The sequence below is a fragment of the Peromyscus leucopus genome, chromosome 6 (genome assembly GCF_004664715.2).
Source record: "Peromyscus leucopus breed LL Stock chromosome 6, UCI_PerLeu_2.1, whole genome shotgun sequence".
Taxonomy (NCBI): Eukaryota; Metazoa; Chordata; class Mammalia; order Rodentia; family Cricetidae; genus Peromyscus; species Peromyscus leucopus.
This window is the reverse complement of record NC_051068.1, coordinates 61,140,237-61,164,240: the sequence shown is the minus strand read 5'-3', so window position 1 is coordinate 61,164,240 and position 24,004 is coordinate 61,140,237. Positions and strand designations below refer to the sequence as shown.

The window sequence follows — 24,004 nt, the reverse complement described above, 5'->3', positions numbered from 1 at the left end:
CTAGAAACACAGACGTGAACTGGAAGGTTGTCGTCATGCCCGTATTTGTGGCCGTGTTCATGGCAGCCATTGGCACTTCGAGCCTGTGCCCAGGTAATACCTGATGCATGATGGATTCATATAGAATAGAAACACTTAAGGAAAAAAATAACAATAAAAGTTCCCGGGTGGTGTTAAATGAAGATACGGTCAGACAAGCTGGTGTGTGTGTGTGTGTGTGTGTGTGTGTGTGTGTGTGTGTGTGTGTGTATGACTGGACTTTAATAAAATCCTCTTGTATTTTCTGATCCTCTTTCTCACTGTTTGCACCCACAGCCACCTCCCCTGCTCATCTGCAGTGGATTCCCTCCCCTCCATCCTCTGCTATAACTCTGCTCACAATGGGGGGGGGTGAATCTAATGAGTTAAACTGTTCTCCCCCAATTCTATGTTGAAGTCTTCACCCCTGTCCCCATACCTCAATATGTGCTATTTTATGGAAAGAAGATAATTTCCAAGTACAAGATAGAAACAGAATGCTGTCGTTAGATCTTAGAAAGTCTCAAAAGGTCTATGTGTGGAAGGTTCGTCCCCCCAACCCCAACTCCACCCCACCCCTGATCCTGTTTCTAAGTGCAGGAACCTTCCAGAGTTGGGCCTAATAGAAGGGAGTTAAGTCATCTGGGACGGCCCTTGAAGAGTTCTTCGGAAGCCCCGTCTAGGTATCTCTCCTGGTTTCCTGACCACCATGGGTAAATGGGCATCCTTGTCATGTGCTCAGTCACTGTGTCTCACCCAGAGCCAAAATAAGCCTGTCCTCAATAGACGTTGATCACTGTAGGCATTTTGACATCATGACAGAAAGCTGCCCAACACGTGAGGACGAAGGTAATTAGTCAAGTGCAGGAATTCTGGAGTAAGCTGGGCCTCTCACCTAATACGACTGGTGTCTTACAAAAAAAGGGTACATCTGGTCACAGACGCCCACAGGGAGAGAGTCAGGGGAAGATCAGCACAGACCGGACCGTGCCACAAGCGAAGGAGCCATAAGAAGCCTGCAAGAGGCTCCAGCAGGCGCTGGCCTTTCAGGAGGAAGCCCCGCCCATTGTGTGGACCACAGGCTACCACACATTTCTGCTGTTTAATCTTCTCAGTTCCTGGTACTTTGTTTTGGCAGCTGTAACAAACCAATACGGTGCATTCTCCCCTGCTCTGTATTTACATGCAACTTCAAACCACACACCTGCCTGACCTGTCTTGCTTAGCCAGAGGTCCCCAACACCTCAGACATCGGTGTGGTTGGTTTGCATTAGTAACCATGCTCAGCTTCTGTGACATCAGTCTGTGAACCCACACACGGCTTCTCCAGGTCCTCTTTCATTTTCTTCTATCTACCCTACTGCTCAAGGGACAGACCTAGGTGACAATCGGATACCTCCTTTATAATATCCCCTCCCTCCCTGCACCGAGCATCAACTGCCAGCTTCTCTTGCTCTCACTGGAGCCTTTCCTCTCCGGTTCAAACTCACCTCCCCTCCCTTCCTAGGTTGGACTCGCCTTGTGAAATTCTCTTTCTGCTGTGGAAATCTTACAGCATCACTCGCCAGCTTGACATCTCCCAGAGGGTCCCCTTAGCTTCCAGCCAAATGTCAAGGCCCCAGTTTACCGACAAGAACAGTGACCTAACTCCCTTGCCATCCACCATTGGGCATCTGTCCCCATGGCTCCCGTTCTCCCCACACTGCCGCACTCAGGATCAGTTCCCAGCCTCTTTGTTCCTGAGCCCGCTAAAGCTCCAAATTTCACACGCTTGGTGGGGAGGCCGCGGCAACAGCGGGGGTCTCTGGATTCCGGAGTGATTGAAATCCCGCCCCCCCCCACCGCGCGCGCCCTGCATTTCTTTAACAGTAATTTTGCGGGATTGGGAAATGGCAAGTCTTCCTGGCCTAACACGCACTGCACTAGACCGCACGGCACTTGAGAGTAGCGACTTCATGCTTTCTCCTAAGTGAGGAAGGGAAGCATGGAGAAGGCAGCTCTTTTGCCCAAGCTGTTTCCGAGAGTGAAAAGTCAGCCCACAGAGACCGCACTTCCTCATCGTTTTCAGCGCTGACGGTATCATGATTGACTCATGGAATGGAATTAAAGCAAACGCCGCCGAGCTTTCTCCCCCTCCGTCACGTTCAGCAGGGTTTGCTTTCAATACCGAATGCCGGGTGGTGGAGGCCGGCTGCTGCTGCGTTGAACTCGCTCAGCCGGGTGCAGCTGAAGTCACTTCCCCTGCGGGGACAGAGCGTGCTTTAGTGGGGTGGGCGGAGTGGGGGGTGGGAGGGAGGATGAGTTTTCCGCAGTAGACCTGAAAACCCAGCCAGCCGCGGATTGGCGCATCCCAGCTGCGGCCGCCTTAGTCATCCGAGTGGTTCTGGAACTGGGCACCAACTTGCGTGTTTGTCCCCGGCTCTTTGTGCGCCGATCTGCTGTGGCGTGGGCTCTGGCATCTAATCCAGGATTTGCCTCTGCGCGAGGCTTATGGAAGACAGATGTCTCGCCGCTCTGGGACTGAGCACAGAATGGAAGTGACCCAGAGGGGAGCTGCCTGGCACCGACGACACGGAGGGAAGGCCCCGGCAAGGCCCGCGGGGCCAGCTCTGTTCCTCGCGTCGGTTCTCTCGGCTGAGCCTGCAGCGTAGACGGAGTCCCGCGAGCCAGCGAGCGGTGTGACCTTGAGACGGCGTGGGGCGGGAGAGCGGGAGCCGGGAACTGCGGCCACCTGAGGTCGGGGCGCAAGCAGCAGCCGCGAGGGTCGCGGTAAGTGTCCCTGCGAGCGGCGGCGAGCCGGGCGAGGGCACCCGGGCTTGGGGGGGCGGCTTTTCCATGCTGTCACCCCACCAGCACTGTTTGTTCCCCGAGTCCTGCGGAACCCCTGCCGCCCCTGACTTGCGAGGGACGCTTGCAAAGTCATTTGGCCCTGGAGAAGAAAGCAATTCTGCAATCTTAAAGCTTGGAAGGGGCAGGCTTCCTGTCCCCCGCCTCCCCCGCCCCCTCCAACTTTCTATTTCTTTTCCTTTCAAAAAACGTTCTTTCTCTTAGAAGGGACTACTCAGGTAGATTCCCTTCGGATTAGTTTCTGCACTTAACCCTCTGGCCAAGTGCATGCTACACTTTAATAAACACTGGTTTATTAAAGGGGGGGAAGTGTTGCCATTTGGGGCTTTTTGATAGATGGACGTTGAAAACTGCATGCAGCTGTCAAGAGGTAACGGGTTGGGGGTGGGGAGGAAGCCTGTCCTAAGACATGCCTGTCAGATGCTTCCCTACCTGTAATCCAGTCAATTCCAGCGAGCAACTGACTCATTTTCTGCAACCCTTTACTCTATTTAGGGCAGAGACAGGATTAGATGCAATCGTTTTTGGGGATTTGGGGGTGTATTTGTTTATTTTGAGAGGCTGGAGGAGATCAAATGCCCCGGCTGCACTGATGGGCTGCTGCTCCAGCTCACAAATGCTTTTTAAACAGGTCCATTTCAGAGCACTTGGAGTTCTGGGAGTCTAGAGACATGAGAGGTTGTTCTTGTGACAGCATGCTCATCTGTGTTCCCATACCCTCCCCCCCAAAAAAAAAACAGTTTGGGGTCCTTTTTTCTTTAAGATGGAGGTTAACCTTCACATCTGTATTCCTGGAATATGGTTATAAGCTCAGTACAGCATAACTAGTATTTCCAGATTCCTTTATGGGGGCGAGAGTCATCGTGCTGGATTGTACATGACCTCCAGTCTTAGATTTCCACTTGACTTCACCCTTGGCAGAGCTCGTGCCCGCCCTTCAACTCCAAAGAACAAAAGAGCAGCAATGATTCAGAGCCCACCACATCCTTCACCAAAGGCATAAAGTATTTTATAGACGTTTTATGGCACATATTACATTTCCATCCTGTTCAAACACAGGCTCATATAATGATTAAAGATCAATTATAAAAAGAAAGACTCTGCCTCCCTTCTGCCTTGGGTGAATATGGATTTTGATGAGCTGGGCAGGGCCTTCTCAAAAGGTTCACACCATAGCTCACTGGCTTCATATCATCATTGTCTTTTCCTAGCCGCCTCCCTTTCCTTCCCTGCCTGGTCTGCAGAATTTCGCTTCACTCAATTACCATGACCTCATTTTGGACTGTGGTGTGTGTGATGCCATCACCTTTCATCAACATTTGTTTAGGTGAAAATGTTCCTTATCTGTATTTTCTGAGAACATTTACCCAAACCTAGCCTTTATTTTATTTTATTTTAGAAAACTCTCTATATAATAAATAGTACTGTATTTGTCAAAAAAAAATGTAGCATCCATATCTTTAATTATTCTTTTATCATCATGTTACTGTGGGCTTGTATGGATTACTCTTGGTGAGATTATAGTTTCTATTTCATACTGAAGTAAAGTGGAAGGAATTTCTCATAGGACACTAAATATAAATGGGTTAGAAAATATAATCATTAACATCTCATGCTCTGACCTTTTCTTTGGTCTGCCCTTGGGTTAAATTTCATCCATTGACTCTTCAGGAAGAGGTTGATAGTCACATGCAGGTCAAGAGTGGTCTATTTATATGCTTTTCAAGCTACAGTGATTTACTACTCTACAAATTCTTCACCATGAAAACCTGGCCTATTTAGTGGAGATACCCAACTGGGTAATATTATGACTTCCAAGGAAGCTTTGGCAATGAAATCCCAGGATCCTGGACTCCTGGAAGGACCATAATATCCTCTTTTCCTCACCACTGCTGCAAACAAGCTTGTTTAGTTTATCCCGTATCTGTCTTGGATAATAAACATGTAAAAGACAGTGTTAGCTTGATCATTTTACACACTGAAAGTTTATTCTGGCAGGTTCTTCAGATATGCTTTTATATGCAGCTGCTAATGATGAAGGTTGGGACAGTGATAGTGTCCTCGAGAAAAATCACTCCAGAGTGTCTCCTTGAGTGGCCTGTCTGAGAGATTTATCTTGAAAGCCTAGAGGCAAAGATTGAGGCCTTATCAGACTGTCATCAAAGTTGGCTCCTGGCATCCATGGCTCCCAAAGCTAATGTTCAATCAGCTGCAGGTGTTACTTTGTTGCTGATATTCATTATTCCGTGAGACCTATCGTGGTCGCAAGTCCTTACTGAACAACAACAACAACAACAAAAAGAAAACCCTTTTTGTGTGGCCATTATTCCCTAAACAATACAATACAGCAGAACAGCAATTCAAAACTGCATAAGTATTACTCGTGATTTGAGATGACAAAGTGGACAGTGGATAGGCATAGGTTATGTGCAAATAGTGTGTGGTTTCAGAGAAGGGACTGCATGACCTGCAGAGGTTAGTGTCCACAGGGGTGAGGATGCCCTTGAACCAACTCCTTCAGATGCTAAGGAACTGCTCTATAGCTTATATTCTCACATATGAGCCTTTAAGAATGAATGGCTAGTTAGCAAGTCTTTTAAGAAAAACATCCCCACAAGTTATCTGTGAGTTCAATGCATTGTTTTCTCTGGAAAAGGGGATATTAAGTCTCATCATATGGAGAGTGTTTGATCTTTGGGTCAAAAGAACTGACAACTGCAACTTTTAAGATAAATAGAAAATTAGGGGGGATACACCAAGCCAATGTTTATTTCCTGTTGGGCTTTTATGTCATTTGTGGGGATTGATAAAAGTTGAACCTCAGAATTAGTGCTTATGTTGGCACATATTAAATCTTCTCTACAATGGCTACTTCCTACCTTAAACTCTGATTTTTGTTGTCTATCCTCCATTGACTCTCAGCTTAATGATAGAACAGAAATATCCTCTCTAGAATTTTCACTATCTCCATTTTGCCTGACATACTGTTTGTCTACATGAATCTATTTATGCAGAATGGCTGACCCTGGGAGATTAGAATGTTCCTTGGGTCTGCAGATGTAGAGGGCACAGGTTGCCTCCTGACATGCACAAAGTCCTAGGTTTCATCCCTAGCAACACAAGAAAAAAAATTGCCTTTCTTGTGTCCTTGAATCAAACAAAATCAGTGTATCTGTCAGTGCTGCTATCAACCTATGGTGGATTAGAAATGTGCCAAGGGAAGCTGCTGATGCAGGCTTCCTTCTGCTTAACTGTAGCATATGAATCCACCCGAGGCATCCCAGCTTCCTGATCTAGCTTCCAGAAGCAGTTTGCAGAGGATGCTAAAAACAGTTGGAACTGGAGTACTGGGAAGTAATTGGCTTTTTAAAACACTGTCTTTGGTGTGTAAATGTCTTCCAGGTTTCAGAACGTCTGTTCTTCCTGGGATACCCCTTTCTTTCCTTTAAATGCACCCCTCAATTTAAACTAAAGTATCAAGAGAGGCATAAAATTGTTCTTGACTGTTTATCTCCCTGTTGGATCTGGACCAACACTGTGGAATTCTGTGTTGTTTCTCAGAATGGTGATTTTGAGATCCAAAAACGACAAGTTTCAGATTTGGGCTTCTGTTAAGCAATCCAATGTGAGACCAAGGAATGGTGGGGAAGTGAGAACAAACCTTTGTGCTTTTTTTTTTCATCAGCAGCATATTTATTTCTCATAATCTGGAGTGTGGGAAGTCCAAGATAAGGCACCAGTAGATTCTGTAGTGGCAGGGTGCTGGTGAGTACCTTCTTTTCATATATATGTGCCTTCTTGTGGCTTCCTCGGTGTGGAAAGGGCCAGGGAGCTTGCTAGGTCCTCCTTTATAAGTACAATAATCCCATCACGAAATTACTTTATTGGCCTCTTCAGTTTCCCAAGGTCCCACCTCCTGTACTATTAATTACATTGAGGATTAGGTTTTAATATGAATTTTTTTGGAAGTTTTAATTTTGCATTTTTATTTTTAAAATAAAAAAAATTTACTTACTATGTGTATGGCAGGGAAGGTAATGCTATCCTTGATGCATGTGTGGAGGTGGAGGACAACTTTTGGGAATCAGGTCTCTCTGTTCACAGTGAGGATCCTGGGAGATCAAACTCAGGTTCTCAGGCTTGATAACAGGCTAGAATGAACGTTTGTTTGGTCTTTGGCTCAGGGCCTCACACATGCTAACAATGAATTCTACTTCAGGCTCCTCTAAGTGTTCTTGTATATTGTTCTGCCCTGCCTGATAGAAGGAAGGAAAGGTGCCTTTCGAAACCCCTCTAGTCTGTCAGCCAAAGAGATTTATGGAGAAATATCACATTTCGAGGCCCTGCCTTATGACCTGGAAGTACAGCCATCATTATACAGATGTAATGGTTTATACAGGGGAGTCTAACCCTGGAAGGCATTTTCAAGCATTGTTGGTGCCTTTTGAGTAGCTACTAGGGAGCCTCCTTCTTCTGCTTAGTCACAAATTTCCTCCAAAGCCTTCCCTCCAGGTGGGAATGGTGGTACACCTCTGTGTTGTGTTGACACTATTCCTGTGGAGTCGTGAACAAATGTCTACTCACCCCAGATAGGGAATCAACTCCAGATCAAAGTTAAGGATACTACTAAAGTCCAGTTTGGTGAACTAATGAGTTTGACTGGGGTTACTTACAGGAGCAGAGGTGACTCAAATACAGCTGCATCCCCCCAACCCCCACCCCCACCCCAGCATGGGAGACAGCTCACCAGTGTACTGCACCGCTTACAGGTAGCTCAGGAGGTTGGAGAGTGTCTCTTTGAGGCGCAGGTGGTCTGAGCTGCTTCTGGACAGGCTGATCTCTGCTTCTTCCAGGTGGCTTGGCTAGCCCTTACTTCTTTAGACAGCTTGGGTAGTCTCTGTTTCTTCCTAGTGGTGCTGAACTGAGTCTCTTCTAAAGAGCTCAGCTTGTCTGAGAGTCTTCTGGACAGGTCAGCCAGTCATTGTCTCTCTCAGGTGGCTTGGCTGGTCTGAGAGTGTCTCTCAGCAGTCCTTACTGCTTATATATGCTTCAGGAGGGAAGGGCCTAGCATATTTGGTCAGTTTCAGGGACTTCCTGAGCTGTGAGTTGTTTACTTCCTGAGTTTAAGGCGTTTCCTTGCAGGACGATATGGTCGACCTTTCCTTAGAGTCTCCAGTGTCTTTACAAACATCCCTCTAACTGGAGGTTTGCGGGAGGAAATTCTAACACATCACCCTATCATCCCACCCAGCACATCCCTCTGCACTTAGTGGCTGGGGCAGATCCACTGAAGTTTTGAGGCCAGCCTAGATCTATGTAGTGAGACCTTGTCTCAGAAAAAGCAAAACAGTGCAGTCTTCCTGGAACTCAGAGACATTTTTTGGAGGTTCAGATGTAAACACTACCCAGAAGATGCTAGAGGACCCTGGCATTGAGATATGCTTCCTTTGGTGGTACAAGGTATTTTCTTGGCTCTTTAAACATAACCAGGGTGTTGTGGCAGTTGCTGCTTACTTTCAAGACTTTTGCTAGGTACATACAGCCTTGCTCCCAAGGGTTACTTCCTCAGATCCTAGCCAGTTTCGCAGTGGCTGTGTGTGGGGTGGGTGGCTGCAAAATGACCCATAATGGGAGCCACCCACCCCACAGTGGCTGGAGGGTAAATGATAGACACTCCTGAGCTTTGCAATAATTGAGAAGATGATATCAGGCCCCTGTAATCATGAAAATAGCCTCTCAGACTAAACAAAGATGAAACCGTCTCGTTCTCTTTGACTACATGCCATTTATTTAAATTAGCGTTGCACATTCTACAATGGTCTGAAGCCCTATTATGAAGCCAACCAACTGAATAAGTTTTCTGGGCCTTTGCTTAGGGATGAGAAAGGTTTTAGCCACATTGGACAGGATTTGCATCTGGTTAGCTCCCCTGTGTGCCCGGGGACACTGAGCACAATAGAGAATGCGAATCTATCTTTTCAGCCAGACAGTCTGTCTCAGCTATGATTCTGCTGGGAATTAAAGTGGCAAACGAGGAGCTTGGGTGAAGTGGGGGGCGGCAAGAACTTGCAGGACACTTGAAAGAAGGAAAGCCTGAGGTCAGGCCTGAAGCCTCTCTTTCTCACAGTTTGAGACGGGCAGTACAGTTCACCTTGGCTGCAACGGGCTGACTAGACATTTGGTGACCTCCTTGGTGTTGCCATGTGAACTACTTCCGACTGGTCTTTGGTGCGCAACATATGTCCAGGGTACTTCCTTTCACCTGGTGCATTGAATTCTGTTTCAGGAAAGCAACAGAATAACCGTGTTAGTCAAAAAATAAGCTGGAGACTCAAATCTTGTGTGCAATGTAAATGCATACTTTGGGTCCTCCTTGAACCAGTATGTTGTTACATGGCCAAAGAATAATTAGTCTGCCAAGGAGAGTAGACCAAAGATCACTCACAGGGGATGAGAGCTGCAGGATTAGCTACTTGCTACCCACAGACACCTATGTGAATCTTAGATGATGCATCGGACGCCCTCCCTTCCCTTCCACTCCTTGCAAGTCTGAGTCACGTCTGCTCACTCACATCCTAGCCTTATAGTCAGTGCCTCTGGCTCTCTAGATCTCCGGTCCCCAGCCACGGTGCTCCGTGGAGACCTGTAACGTCGGAGCAGTGCTGAGCAGCTTTAGGACAGTTTTCGGTGCGGGACCAAGTGAGCACCGGTGAGGCAGACTAAGCGCAGCAGACTAGACGCTCACACTCGGTTTTCACAGCACCGTCAAGGCCGATAGGGGTGTCAGCGCCGCGATGGCTGCAGAGAACAAACAGCAAGGACCGGACATCTTTTTTTCATCCAACTCTTTGCCGGTAATGAACCCAGTGATCAAAACCAAATTTAATGAAACCAAGTTTGCAGAGTATGGTCTCCAGATCCCTGCCATTAAAATTCTTCTTTGCAAAGCTGTTTCCCTTTCATGAGAACAATACGTTAGCCATCTGCGTGGCACACACTCAGCTGCACAAATGAGCTGAGCTGATAAATGGTCTCTTTCACGCCAGTCATGCGGCTGGCATCCACTCTGGGTACAATGAAGTGACAGGGAGCCGTTTGCCCAAGGGAGGGATGAATGGAGGCCAATGCCATCCTTTTTTGTTTTTCCGTATTCTCAGCTGTAAAGTAGCAATTACCCTTGGAGTTTCCTTCATCTCCCGCCCTCGGCCCCTCCACTTCTCAGTCCAGAAGCCTGGAGTACCAAGTAATCCATGCCTGAAGGCTAAAACCCACTCTAAGCTGCCAAACCTGTCACCAAAACAACTTAAAAAGATCTGGTAGGTGTGGCTCAGGGTTCATCCCTGCACCAAAGAAAACACTACCAGCTACATGCCCAACCCTGTCTCACTTGTGAAAACGGTTTCATTACATGATATAATACCAGGTTTCTCAGTTATTCCCTTTATAAATATTTCACTTGTAACTCACATAAAGTGTTTTACTTAAACGAAGATTCTGAATGTTTAATGAATATTGATTACAGGTCAAATTCATACAAATTCATATCACCTGCCTGCTTGCTTCCTTCCTTCCTCCCTTTCTGAGACAAGGTCTCACTGTGTAGTGCTGACTGGCCTGAACCTCTCTATGTGGACCAGGTTGGCTTTGAACTCACAGAGATCCATCTGCCTCCTCTCTCGAGTGCTGGGATTAAATGCGTGTGCCATCACACCTGGCTTTTTCTTCTTCCTTCCTTGCTTTCATTCATTCTTTCTCCCTGCTGGCATTGAACCCAGAACCTTGTCACACTAGTGTGAACTCTACCACTCAGCTCCACGCTAGCCCGCAACATCATGTTACTTCCTAAAGACCCTTCAAACAGCCAGAATAGGGATTTTTTTTTTTTTAAAGAATTTGCTTTCAACAGTGAAAGCAGTTTCTGTCATGGGGGAAGACAGATTTATGGGGTTATAAAATTGAGAATTCCATCTGCATAGGAGCTGGTGTGCGTGTGCAATGTGGAACAAAATATTCTTGGCATGCTTGAGACTTATCTCAAACAGGATGTTCCATGCTAAACCTCACTCAGAAAGAACTGAGTAACGTGCTTTCCCTAGACGTCTCCTAAGCCATTTGCTCTTTGTCAGGTCTCTTGAATGAACGCATTCACCAGAGTGACCTTTAGTCTTCTCCCAAGGACCAGTCAGGCTTCAACCTCCCTTCCACAGACACTCTGTTAGTGCCCATTGATGGACGCTCAGGAGGGCTGGGAAGGTACAAAAGACCCCCAGACCTCCTGCTTGTACCCCCGGAGACCACCCGGGGCTCAGCCTGTGACTTTACACACAGTGACTGCTGAAGTAGTTCAGAGTTCAAAGCCACAGCGTCAGAATTGTCACATCTTGGTTCATTCACAATCTTTGGCCAGGGTGTAAAATCCGCAGAACAAATACTGAAGGAGACCTGGAGCAGTGGGGGCTTCCCCCCTGGACCCCGGATTAATCATAAGCCACACCCAAACACCTGCTTGCACAGAGAGATCCTATATGAAGTGGGAAAGAAAAGTTAAAGTGGCTGCTTTCTGACTCACAGAAAACTGCAGCAAATGACCTTGCAGGTGTGATTTTTAAGAGGAGAAGAAGAGGAGGTCTGTGTTAGGATGGGCCAGGATGGGGTGGTAAAGGAGATGGGGATGAGGGCCAAGGGAAACGGGAAGAGGTATTTGTCCCAAGGACTGCCTCTGGCTAGAGGGAGACAGGTGTGCCACATAGACAAATGGCGGTTTATAAAGGGAGGGGGGACCCCATGTTAGGATGAGGTGTTTAATTTCAACTGGGCGAGTTAATTAGGTGAACCAAAGGGGACTTTTGATGGCTGGACTTCAATATTTGATAGCTGGACTTCGGTAGTCAGCCTCAGGAGGAGGAAGTGGCCAAATAAGGAACTAGACCTTGGTGGCTAGCTTTAGGAATATAATCTACTGGGTTTTTTTTTGTTTTTTTTTTTGTTTGTTTGTTTTGTTTTTTGTTTTTGTTTTTGTTTTTTTTAGCAAGGCAGAGGAGATGGGAGAGAAGGGCGAGGCCTGCCAGAGCCATGCTCGCCACATTCAAGCTGGCCAGAGTTCCTTCGAATAGCAAAGTGACAGAGAAGAAAGTTCAGCTGAGAGGCAGAGCTGAGAGGGATTGGAGGCCAAGGCCAGCTTCACCCGCCTAGTGAGTTTGGGGCTATCCTGAGCTAAGTGAGCATTGCCTCAAAATATCTCCTCTCCACCAAAACATTGATTTATTCACTTTAAAACAGAAACAGTTCACTTAAAATTAAAGCCATATGGAGGTTTTCGTAAAGGAAGTTTGGTGGTTGAGTCTGCAAACACCAGACATGTGGACTCTGTGTCTCGCGTACTTCGTCTTGTTTGAAACGGGCAGTGAGGCCAACGGCTCTTCCTTGACCTGCGGTGCTCATAGGACAAACAACATTGAGACTCTTAGTTCAATTTTCACTCAGTTTTCCCAGCATGCTTAGCGCTCTGTGGTTAGCTTTTAGTCTTAAATCCAGTGGAATTCACTTAAGAAAGCAATAAAACCCACCAACAAGCAAACATTGAACTCTTGGCTTAGGATAATACATGACCTAGTGGATACATGTGTGTATGTACCAGAGTTGTTTACTGGAGACTGTGGGTGATTTCTCCCTAGAGCCTGGGACTCTCAAGCTGCCAGGAAGAGTGAGCGGACAGTCTGCTGCCTCTTTCTTATTCTCGAAGGTCATCCTGTCGACCCACTAGGATGTGCTTGGCCATTTTCTTCATTCTTTGTACCACTCTTTATTAGTTGTGACATTTATTGGCCCCGGTGGCATGAATCTAGAAGAACCTGCTTCCTCAGTTCAAGCTCATAATTCCTTCAGTGTGGCAGTTAACTAGTTGGGCTCCCTTGGCACTGAGATGGTAACAATGTTTGACTCTCAGGCTTGAGAAAGACTTACTGTTAATAAGTTCCCTTCAGGGCTGGGGGCGGGCAGGCGGGCGGGGCTCAGTGGAAGAGTGCTTGCTTACCTGTGTGTGCCAGACCCTAGCTTCCATCCCTAGCCGCAAGTAAAGAACAGAACACACACACACACACACACACACACACACACACACAATTATCTCTGTGACACTTTTGTGTTGTAGCATGTGAGAAGGAAAGCTCTGTGAATCTGAGCGACAAAAGGAACATCAGTACTCCCACCTGAGACAGCCTTCTCAGGAGACCTGATGCTCAGTGATTCCCGATGATGAATGATATGTGATCGAGTAACACAAGGAGTCAGGAGGGTAGCTTAGTGCTGGAGCACTTGCTTAGTGCACATGAGGTCCTGGGTTTCATCTGTAGTGATGATAATAATAATAGAATCATGAAGACTTTAAATGAAAGTGTCTTAGGGTTTCATTTGCTGTGACGAAGCGCTGTGACCAAAAAGCAAGTTGGGGAGGAAAAGGTTTATTTAGCTTACACTTTCATATCACTGTTGATCACTGAAGGAGGTCAGGACTGGAACTCAAACAGGCCAGGAACCTGGAAGCAAGAGATGATGCAGAGGCCATGGAGGGGTGCTGCTTACTATGCTGCTTATTTATTGACTTGCTTCCCCTTTCTTATAGAACCCAGGCCACCAGCCCAGGGGTGTTACCACTCACAATGGGCTGGGCCCTCCTTGTCAATCACTAATTGAGAAAATGTCTGACAGCGAGATCTTATGGAGGCGTTTTCTCAATCGAGTTTCCCTCCTTTCAGATAACCCTAGCTTGTGTCAAGTTGACGTAAGACCAGCCAGCACAGAAAGGATAACTCACAGTGAGAACATATGAAGAACATAAGAAGGCGACCCAAAGAGTGCTTTCCAATAATGGTGGGGAAGAGAAGTGGGGAGGGCTGGCTGGGCTGTTAGGAAGATCCCAGGTGGGAATCAGCAAATAGGCATGTGTGAGGATAGCCTATCGAGGTCCGTGTGAGGATAGCCTATCGAGGTCCATGTGGAGAGGTCACAGAATGAAGACAGCGTCAGATCAAAGAGGCTCTTCATGTGGTAGTGATGGTCAGGCACACAGAATGCATGGGTAGTGCTGACTTTGTCTGAGAGCTATGATAGAGACTGGTCTATGCCTCTCACCTAGCTGCATATGGCCTTAGGCATTCCTTGGCTTCTAGATGGCATTCTCCCTATCTTTACATCATCTTCTCTGTGTAAGTCTCTGTACCCATCTTTCCCCTTCTTATAAGAACACTATCAGATCAGAGCCCACCCTGATGCCCTCATTTAAACGTGGTTACCGCTGCAAAGAGCTCCACAGTGCCCCTGACCTGTGATGCCTTGACTTACAACTTGCAGTTTTACCGTGATATGAAAATGGTACGTATCCAGTAGACACTGCACTTTGAATTCAGAATTTTGAAATTTTATTTTTATTTTATGCGTATGGGTGTCGGCCTGCACTTATATCTGTATATCATATGTGTGTGGAGTGCCAGAGGATGCCAGAAGATGGAGTCAGATCCCCTGGAACTGGAGTTATAAATGGTTGTTTGCCACCATGTAGGTGTTAGGGGTTGAAACTGAGTCCTCTGGACGAGCAGCCACTGCTCTTAACCGCTCGACCATCTCTCCAGCCCTGAATTCTTAATTTTGAACATTTTCTGGGGTAGCAATATGCCGTTTGATCATCTTGAATGACACTGGGCCCTGTCATCAAGCCGTAGCGCCCCAGGACATCCCATCAGCTCTTGAGCACAACAGGAAAGAGCTCTCACTCTAGAAGGTGGGGCTGTGCATAGCCTAGATTTCCAGACGCAAGCCTCAAACACACCAAGTGAGTTATTCAACACTCTCTTGTAAATTAGCTTTCGATGACGTTGCCCAGCTCGAGGCAGGTGTGACTGCCCTGCATAGGCATGGCTAAGCTGAGATGTTCATTAAGAAGACGTATTAATGCATTGTCTGTTTATGACATTTTTGACTTCAGGAGGGTTTATGAGGATATAGCCCCAATGGGAGTCAGGGAGCACCTGTATCCTGATAAGGTCACCTGGGAAGAGACATCAGCCCAGCAGGAGGGGGACTCAGGCCATCGCAGGGACTTTCACGGTGTCGAGCAGAAGAGTGAGGTTCTGATAGCAGAAAGTTCTAGCAAAGGTGGACCGAACATAGAATGGCGAATGCACCAGAGAGAGAAGAGATATGTTGGCTGGTGAGGGGAGTGGAGGAGAAGAAATATGTAAAATCCGAAGGAAGAATTCAAAAGCCTTAAGCAGTGACAGGGACGGTGTGTTCTGGATGTGACACGTAATGGCCCGGGGCACCCACACTTCTTCTGCTCCCTCTGACCCTGAGCACTGAGAAGCCAATGTCCCTGTTTTCACAGTTTGTGGCTGAGAAGGATTCAGGGAGAGGTCTCACACACACACACACACACACACACACACACACACACACACACACACACACACCGGGTCTGCGGCTGCCAGAGGCTGGAGGGTAAGACTCAGCGCCATGTGTGTTAGACCTGGGGGGTGACAGAGGCATGTGGAGAGGGTTACTGGGCCAGCTGTCTTCCCTTCGGACATGGATTTGGGATTTATATGCATAGCAGCAGTCCTTTAATCCCCAGAGTAGGTGGGCTCTCCGAGAGGGGGAATATAGAAGCCGAGCCTGGGGATTGCTATTTTAGAGCGTTCCGGACTTGGGTGATTGCCAAGCACCAGCCCAGGAAGCATTTACAGAAGTCAGTTGACAGAGAGCAGAGGAGCCCTGCAGAGGAAGTTTTTACACCCGGATGCCCGAGAAGGCAGAGAATGGCCTGAGTACTAGGGAAGACTGATTGGTAGCCACAGTGAAGGGAGTGGGAAAGGAGGAAAGATCCCAGGGTGGTGGCGGCGGGGTTAAAAAAGGGACAGGAGGCTTTTACTTGAAAGCTGTGAGTGTTCCTATCCGGGGGATTTAATGGATCAACTCATGGAATCAGAGACTGGCCCCAAACAACTCTGTGAGCCAGAGACCTTAGGAAACCAGTAGATCCCAAGTGCACGTCAGAGCTGGAAGTCTCAGAACCAGAGGGACCAACGAAGCTCCTCAGTACGAAAGCCTGGGAGTCCTATGTGGAGCTGTTAGCACGATTCCTGTGTTCAAAGGTTGAAGCTTATGGAGTTGGAGGTCCATGAGCCACAGACCGGCAAAAGTGCCTGCGTCCACTCCGGAAGAACTGATAGTGTACAGGCATGTGTCCCTCCCTCCCCACTCTTTCTCCCATGGGAGCCCCAGCCTAGTGAATGCTTCGGTCCTGGCCTGCTTGGATCCTCTCCCCTCAATTTGCTCTCTCGCCCACACAACCAGCAGTGAGCTTTATCACTTTCCCGGGAGCCCGCCCACCCAGCCAAGCCAACGGCCAACATTAACCATCAGAGGGGGTGACAGGGTGGTAGGTGGGCCACTTGGAAGGAGTCATCTGCCTCATTAACATAGACAAGGAGCATGCTGCCTCTTCCTGTGAAACAGAAGGAAAAGGGAGAACACTTACATCTAGAGTCCATGACGTATTGGGGATTGATCCCCACTGTCCTATCAGCAGAACCATTTCCTACTGAACAAGATGTTACTGTCGTATTCTGTAGATTCTGCTTCAGAGGTAATAATTCTATTGCAGTTGCTGTCTGCAGAGATTATGCTAAAGAGAGCGAAAGCACGGAGCTGCTTTGGGCTGTGTGCCCAAATCCGACTGCCATGTAGCACTATGGCAATTTTAGAGCAAATAACTTCAAGAATCTCTGAAGTTCTGAACATCTGCCTCCCTTCCTGCATAACAGAGGAGGAAAACTTGGCAGCAGAAACGTCTTTAATCCCCACAAAGACTCACGGCGGCCACCAATGACTCAGTGTTTAAGAACTAGCTTTCACAGACGCGTCCTCCAGGTCGCGTTCGGCAGAAGAGACCGGTGCTCCTCGGGTGATACCGAAGCCAAGTCTTCCCTTCGGTGTCTATGACGTCAGCTACACTTCCCCTCCTCTTGGCAAACCTGCCGTGGGCACCCAGACGCAGAGGTGGGAGGCAGAAGGGCGTTAGACAGCCTTTCTCAAGCTGTGGCTTTCGTGAGTGGGTTGTAAATCAAGTCCGGGAGTTGCAGCCAGTCTATTTTAGAAATGGAATACGTGCCAGGCGTGGTAGCACATGCTTACGATTCCAGCACTCTGGAGACTGAGGCAGGAGGATCATATGAGCCATGCCAGCCAAGACTTTGTCACGGGCACATAAATAAAAGTTGAAGATTAAAAATGAAATAGCAGAAGGTGTAGGGCTGAGTATGATCTCATACAATCTTCGTTTCGGTGAAATATATGTCTATATTGTACCCTACCCAACATAAAACACTGGATTACAGTGGGAAACAGTCTATCCTATAAAAATCATGGCAGTTGTCAACTTTATTTGGCTATTGGAAGGATTGAACATGGAAGGCTCTGTGTCTTTTAATGGTTAATAGTGCTTATTACAGTGGTCTCTTCTGCCTAGATTTAGATTTCTTTCCTGTCTCTAATCCTTGTTTAATATCCAGGCCTTTCTCCTGAGGTTGGAACTGTGAACTCAACAGCTGCTGACATTTATGTGTTGTCCACAAACATTTGGAGCACAATATGTCTGTCTTAGTCAGTTCTCTGTTGCTACAACCAAATACCAGGAAATGGATAATTCGCAAAGAATAAATGTTCACTCAGTTGGTGGTTCTGGAAGCTGGAAAGTTTGGGGTCAAGAGGCTGCATCTGGAGAAGGGGTTTTGGCCGATGGGGACACTCTGAAGTATCCTGAGGTGCCAGAGGGCATCACTTGGTGACTGAGGCACGGAAAAGAAACAAAATCAAACTAGCTTCAACAGTAGACCCCCCTCAAGGTAATGCATTAATCTGTGGGCCAGTGATTCTGCACTGGTGGCCCAGTCACCATGTAAGGCTCCCAACTGGTAATACCTCACAATAGAGATCGAATCTCAACATGGGCATCTGTGGGGATATTTAAGACAAGTAATGTCCAAACTTGAACTCAAGTCATCGTCACTTTATCTCTCTAGTTGTCATTTACCTTCCTGTCTTACCCCAAACCCTCCCTCTCACCTCTCACTCAGGCAACCTGAACAGCCTTCTATTGATTCTTTTTTTTTTTTTTTAACTTCTTTTTTTTTTCTCATATGAGTGCTCTGTCTGCATGTATGTCAGAAGAGGACATCAGATCCCATTAGATGTTTGTGAGCTACAATGTGGTTTCTGGGAATTGAACTCAGGACCTCTGGAAAGGCAGCCAGTGCTCTTAACCTCTGAGCCATCCCTCTAACCCCTCCTATTGATTCTTTAGGGGTGGAATTCTGTGGTGGTATTGTGTTCCCCAAAATATTGTGCACCCTAATAAACTTATCTGGGGTCAGAAACAGAACAGCCACTAGATACAGAGGCCAGAAAATGGTGGCACTCACACCTTTAATCCTAGCATTCCCAAGGCAGAAATCCCTCTGGATCTCTGAGTTTAAAGTCACACTGGAAACAGCCAGGCATGGTGACTCACACCTTTAATCTCAGGAAGTGAGCCTTTAATCCCAGGGAGTGATGGCAGAAAGCAGAAAGGTATATAAGGCTTGAAGACCAGAAACTAGAAGCTTTTGGCCTGGTTAAGTTTTTAGGCTTTTGAGCAGCACAGTTCAGCTGAGAGGCATCCAATCTGAGGAAACAGGATCAGCTGAGGAATTGTCAAGGTGAGGTGGCTGTGGCTTGTTCTGCTTCTCTGATCTTCCACCATTCACCCCAATAACTGGCTTCAGCTTTGATTTTATTAATAAGACCTTTAAGATTCATGCTACAGAATTCTAAGCCTGGTCACCATCTCCATTCACTGGCTTACTGAACCTTTCTTGCCTGGTCGCTCCCCCTAGGGTGTCTGTGCCTTTCATCCTGGACTGTTCTGAGTCTTCAGAGTGCCCATGGCTTTCAGGTTAAAGCGCACGGCCTTCTCCCACCCCAGCCTTGAACTCCATACTCTAGTATTCCTCATCTGCTCCAGTCAGCCATCACCCCTGTAGCACACATTCCTGCAGGTGGCCTAGGCCTAGAATGTTTCTTCTTTGTGTCAGCTGGGTAACGCCTGCCTCTCTGGGATCAATACAAATTGGTTTTTTGAGTCAGAAATACTCAGGCTTGAAGTCCCTAAACAGTGTATGGTTGCTTTGTGACTCTGAAGGAGGAACGGTTGTAAAGAGGAAACAGCAATGCCTTGGTGATAATTAATAAGTTACTGTGTGTAACAAACACTCTCTGGACTGGGGATGGAGCTTGGTTAGTAGGTTACTTGGCTAGCATGAGCAAAGCCCTGGGTTCCATCGCCAGCACCACATAAACCAGGGGTAGGGATGCATGCCTGTTAGCCCAGTACTTGGGAGGTAGAAGCAGGAAGACCAGACATTCTGTCTCATCCTTGATTGCTTAGTAAGCTGAAGCCCAGCCTGAGATACATAAGACTGCCTCACACAAATGAGCAAACACATTAATTAATAGAACATTGTCTGGGCTGGAGGGCAGAAATCAGGGCACAACTCATGTCTAGCATGCATAAGGCATTAGGTTCATTTTCTAGTGCTGCAAACAAACAAATATGTAAGCAAAATCTGTCAGTGCCCAGAACACACCACACACTTGGTAAACAGCTATGACCGATATTTGGTGTGTGATGATAGTTATTTTTAACCTTTAGAAAAGCTTAGTTTCCCTCAACCTGCACCAGAGCTGCTGTGTGTGTGAGATTGCTAAAGACCCTGCCTCAGCTGTTCCTTCCAACCAGTGAACATTTCCTAGTCTTCTTTCTTTGACCAATCCCTGCTCTTCCCTCAAGACTCAATCCAAGTGTCTCTCGTCTTGAACCCTCCTAGGGTACCCTGCATTCACCTCCATCAGAGCTCTCGCCCCCAAGAACTACAATGCTTTTTTCTCCCTGGACTCTCTCTCCACATGCAGCTCACCACCGTAACAAATGCTTCCTCCAGTGTGCAGGTACCTGACACAGAAAACGCACAAAAATGCTTGCCCGAAGATGAGTGTCTTGGTCTGTTTTCTGGTGATGAAAACAAAAGGCCACAACCTGGAGAATTTAAAGTAAAGAAATGTATTTTGTATAGTTAGGAAAGTTGGGAAGTTCAAGGTCAAGGGACCCAGACTGCTGAGCACATATTCTTGCTGGTGAGGATTCTGCTGAGTCCCAGGACAGTGTAGGGTGTCACATGGTAAGACAGAAAAGAAGCCGGGCAGCTCACTTTTTAACAAAGCCACTCCTGAGGTAACCCATTAGCCCTTTAATCCATTAACCCAGGATTGATTAATCACCTCTTACAGAGCTGCCGGGACTCATCACTTCACCTCACAATGGGAATTAAATTTCAACACGAGTGTTGGTGGAGACATTCAAACCATAGTGATGAATGCATGAAAGAGCTGGCTGGTGTAATAACTTCCTGATTGGTGTCCGTGCCTGCCTCCTTCAGGAAATTCATCCCGTTGATGGCTGGACGTTTAGTGTCCCAGCCTTTGTTCCTCTTGTCCATTGTGCACCTAATATAGAAGAGCAGGCCGTTCCTCTGACAGTGCCCCCTGCTTCATTCCCTGGTGCCTAGCCACGGCCTAGCCATGCTGGGTCTTCCTGTTCGGAAACATCCAGCGCCTTTAACTGTTGACTTTTCCCTGAATGGCTTCTGTTTGTCTCCCAGCCCTTCAAAGGCCTCTCAGATGTTGCCACATGACGACTCCAGACCATGCTCTTACCTATTGTGTAACCAACGAAGCAGTTACCTGTAGTCTTCCACTGCAGCCTGTTCCTTTCATCCAGCAATGTTTTCATGTGTTTCTTCTCACTGGCAAGTTCTTAGAGTCCGAGGATCGTGGCTGCAAACCCAGAACTCCTGGAACGTCAGTTGGTTGTCATTTCTCACAAGTACTGTAGGAGTGAACTGAGAACCAGCCCAACCTGGGTCTCTCGTTTCTGTCCACTGGGTTAACTTTGGAGACCAGGGTCTGAGAGTTTCACTCATCCTTTGGCTCTTAAAGACATCTCCCCTGACTTTTCAGGGGTGCTGTGTTATAACTGCATGGCGCTAAGGCCTTTTGTAAACAGTTTTGATTGATTGATTGATTGATTTCTTTCTTTCTTTCTTAACTAATAAGTGTGCCTTAAGGCTGATGCATCGTTAGTTTGGGGTATGCACAATAATAAGACAGAACTAAGAGAGTGTACGAAATGCCAACATGTGGATATACAGACACATCAGTGGGCTGCTGTGTCCATACGTTATCAACCACACCACCATGGCGTCCCGCAGTCTGCAGTGTTACAGACCCTGGGACCTAGCACTGTCTCTTCTGCAAAGAGCTGCTTTCCCAGTGACCCAAGCTTCTCCCAGCATACATGCTGGATGACCTGTCACAGTGAAGAGTGACAGGGGCCAGTACTGGGTTCAGGTGGGACAAGGCTCAGTCTCTTTAATGCACATGAAACAGAACCACCTTCCTCTAAGAAACAGGGACCCCAGAAGTTGGATCCTATTTATTTGTTCTGTCCTGGTCCACTGGATCCTCAAGGAAAAGGTGAACCTAGAGCAGTGGTTCTCAGCCTTCCTAACTGTGATCCTTTAATACAGTTCCTCATGTTGTGGTGACCCCCAACTATAAAATTATTTTCGTTGCTACTTCATAACTGTAATTTTGATACTGTTACGAATCATAATGTAAATAGCTGTGTTTTCCAACAGCTTTAGGCAACCCCTTGTGAAAGGGTCAGTCGACCCCTTTGGGGGTCACTACCCCTAGGTTGAGAACCACTGGCCTGGAGGAGTCGCTGGTAGACAGAGCATTTGTGTAAGTGTGCGTGCCAGGTGACACTCAGAAGCAAGCTGGCAAGCCACTCCGTTATCACAGCTCGGCAGAAGGCCTGTCAGTTCCCAGTCACTCAGTGTTTCAAAGGGTGTTCCCCCCTCTCAAACTAAAAAGACACAACACATGGCCTACAGGGCACATTTCCCAACATGGGCTCAAGCAGAGTCCAGTGAGGGAAAAGGTGATGAATTGTGAAAGATCACATATGCCCTTCCTGGAGTCAGCAAGGACATGCAGCATACACAGGTGGCTAGCAAAAGGTCACTCACTAGTATCTTTTGTAGGTGGTCACAAATCAGAACAAAAGGAGAGTGGGTATGTAGTCAGTGGAATCATTTCTAAAGAAAATTTTTCACACAATTAAAATATGCCCACATCACAGATGGAGAACATTTGCAAGAAGGAATCATGTGAGAAGTGATGTTCCAACTCACCATCTGCAAAAGACCCATGAGTAGAGCGCCCCCCCAACACAAGCCACTGACTAGAGACAGGGTGGACCAATGGGTAGAGTACCAACAGCATGGGCCACTGAAAACAGACAGAGTGGACCTGCTGGTAGAGCCCCCCCATCACAAGCCACTGAACCCACTGCTAATAACACCGAGGTGATCTTACTGTTAAAACCAAGTTAATAGCTTCTTGGCCCTTCACATGTTTGGGTTTGTGTAAACTGGGTTAAAAGGTTGAATTTCAACCAGGTATGCACTCATGTTGCTTAGTAAAACATTGACTTCAAGTGTTACACCCTTTTAGAGTTAAGATAACTAAGCCCTGAAAGTGCCATCCATCCAAAATACATCCAGCATGTCCCTCAAACATTTGGGTAGGTACTCTTCTCTTATTTCTAATAAAGAGGTTCTTCAGTCTCAGTTTTATTCACACATACCCAGTCATGTGCCATGTAGTGAAATTTGGGTCAGCACTGGGTCACACCTACAGTGGCGTCTCATAGGTTTATGATGGAGCTGAGCCTAGTGATGTTGAAGTCAACACGATGTGCAATGCACTTTTCCTATGTGGGCAGAGATGCTGTATGAACAAACCCACTGCCCTGCCAATTTCACAACCCTATAGCACACAGCTACACACAGTGCAGAGGACTTGACAAGGATGAGAGGTGTGCGTTTTTACTATACTCTACCCCTACTGTTATTTTAGAACAACTCCCTGCTTGTTTATGGTGGGCACGTGTATGTGTGGACATGTGTGTGAGTGCATATACACGCATGCGGAGGCCTGAGGTCAGCATCAGGCATCTTCCCGATAGATCCCCACCTTATTGTTTTGAGGCATGATCTCACACTGAACCTGGGGCTCACCGAATCAGCCGATTGACTGGCCAGAGAGCTCCATGGATCCTCCCATGCCTGCCTTCCCAGAACTAGGGTGACAGTGTGCGCAGACGCACCTTGCCTTTTTGGTTTTGTTTTGTTTTTTTTAACATGTGCTGAGGCTCAAACTCAGGTCCTCCTGCTGACACAGCAGGTATTTTACCGACTGAGCCATCCCCCCAGCCCCCAGCCCCCCACTTACAAAAAAGAAAGATTACTATAAAACAACGCACCACAGCACATGAGCAGTGACCCCGGGACTTGTACTTTCCATGTCTCTTCATTGCACAGTTTCCTCTCATGCCTGGTTTAGACTCCTGTAGTTTTCTTTACGGCAGCCCTGGGGACAGTAAGCAGTGCCATATTCATATGTATGTCCACTGGAGCCAAGGTGTGGTCACCTATACTGTTGAGGTATCTGCGGGTTCACTCTGCACTGTTACAACCCACCATGAAATCAACTGAGGACTCATCTGTCAGAACTGTCTCCATTGTTAAGAGATGCATAACAGTGTGGTGATTCATGCCTTTAATTCTAGCACTTGGAGGCAGAGGCTGGTGGATCTCTGTGAGTTCAAAGCCAGTCTGGTCTATATATGGGATTCCAGGCCAGCCAGGGTTACATAATGATACCCTGTGCAGAAAGAGGTGGGGAGATTATTCTTATCTTACAAACATGTCTTGAGAATAAAATAAGAATATTTAGCATAGAATTTGGTATCTGGTAGTTATTCAATGATTCAATTCCTTTTTCTCTCTACATGCCATTGTAGAACAAGTAACTGATATTTATTAAGCACTTACTGCCTAAACTTTGGTATATCTGGAACTAAGAGTTCACTCTCTACTAACATAGACAGACACTTGAAGAAAGAATGTGGTAGCAACTATAAGAG

General features: G+C 47.0%; 1 protein-coding gene across 5 annotated transcripts in view; it reads left to right on the top strand.

The window, feature by feature from the left end:
- The window catches only part of Trim2 (tripartite motif containing 2), a 160,888-nt gene that overhangs the window by 51,053 nt on the left and 85,831 nt on the right, over window positions 1-24,004 (top strand). The window contains exon 1 of one of the 5 annotated variants that reach the window (XM_028894277.2): window positions 2,325-2,787. The exons of the other annotated variants lie outside the window; for them this stretch is intronic. The gene's annotated coding sequence lies outside the window, so the exon portion shown is untranslated. Of the gene's footprint in view, window positions 1-2,324; window positions 2,788-24,004 lie in introns of those variants that run through there. 5 annotated transcript variants of the gene reach the window in all.